This window comes from Otolemur garnettii, unplaced genomic scaffold (genome assembly GCF_000181295.1).
Source record: "Otolemur garnettii isolate 467f Iridium unplaced genomic scaffold, OtoGar3 scaffold00026, whole genome shotgun sequence".
Taxonomy (NCBI): domain Eukaryota; kingdom Metazoa; phylum Chordata; class Mammalia; order Primates; family Galagidae; genus Otolemur; species Otolemur garnettii.
The window spans coordinates 91,609-92,775 of NW_003852421.1; the positions used below are offsets into that span (position 1 = coordinate 91,609).

Consider the following 1,167-nt stretch of genomic DNA (forward strand, 5'->3'; position numbering starts at 1 on the left):
GGCAATTTAGGCTTGGAGGCTGTAGCTCAAGGTGCAAGCCACATACACCAGAGCTTGCAGGTTCAAATCCAGCCTGGGCCTGCCAAACAACAATGACAGCTACAACCAAAAAATGGTGGGATGTTGTGACGGGCACCTGTAGTCCCAGCTACTTGGAAGGCTGAGGCAAGAGAATCACTTGAGCCCAGGAGTTTGAGGTTGCTGTGAGCTGTGATGCCACACAGCACTCTACCCAGGGTGACAGCTTGAGGCTCTGTCTCAAAAAAAAAAAAAATAGGCAATTTGCAGAAAACTTACAGATGCTCAAAAAACACAAGAAAAGTTGTTAAATCTCATTTAAAAATCACTTTAAAAAGGTTCACAACACACATTATTGGTGACGGGTGCAAACGAGCACACAGCTAATATTCCTGGAGGGAATATAAACAGCATTTTGAAGAGCAATTTAGCAACACTTATTAAAAATGTCAAAGCTTCCCTTCCTTCCTCCCCTCTACAAATCCATTTAGACCATGATGTAGATGCACATATACTGAGATGCAAAGAATTTGAGACATTTTGTTTGTTAGGTGAAAAGAAACCATTATAAAACCATGTGTAGGGCGGCGTCTGTGGCTCAGTGAGTAAGACGCTGGCCCCATATACCGAGAGTGGAAGGTTCAAACCTGGCCCCGGCCGAACTACAACCAAAAATAGCCGGGTGTTATGGTGGGCGCCTGTAGTCCCAGCTACTCGGGAGGCTGAGGCAAGAGACGCGCTTAAGCCCCAAGAGTTGGAGGTTGCTGTGAGCTGTGTGACGCCACAGCATTCTACTAAGGGTGATAAAGTGAGACTTTGTCTCTACAAAAAAAACCCCAAAAACAAACAAACAAAAAAAACATGTGTATGGGCTCGGTACCCATAGCTCAGAGGTTAAGGTGTCAGCCACATATATGGGGGCTGGTGGGTTTGAACTTGGCCCGGGCCTGCTAAGCAACAATGACAACTACAACAACAACAAAATAGCCAGGCATTGTGGTGGGTGCCTATAGTCCCAGCTACTTGGGAGGCTGAGGCAAGAGAATCACTTAAGCCCAGGAGTTTGAGGTTGCTGTGAGCTATGATGTCACAGCACTTTGCTGAGGGCAACATAGTGAGACTATGTCTCAAAAAGAAAACATGTGGGCT

The 1,167-nt window shown here is 46.0% G+C and overlaps 1 protein-coding gene across 2 annotated transcripts in view; it reads right to left on the reverse strand.

The window, feature by feature from the left end:
• The window catches only part of LOC100948192 (serpin B6), a 26,746-nt gene that overhangs the window by 8,414 nt on the left and 17,165 nt on the right, over positions 1-1,167 (reverse strand). The gene's annotated exons all lie outside the window — the stretch shown is intronic.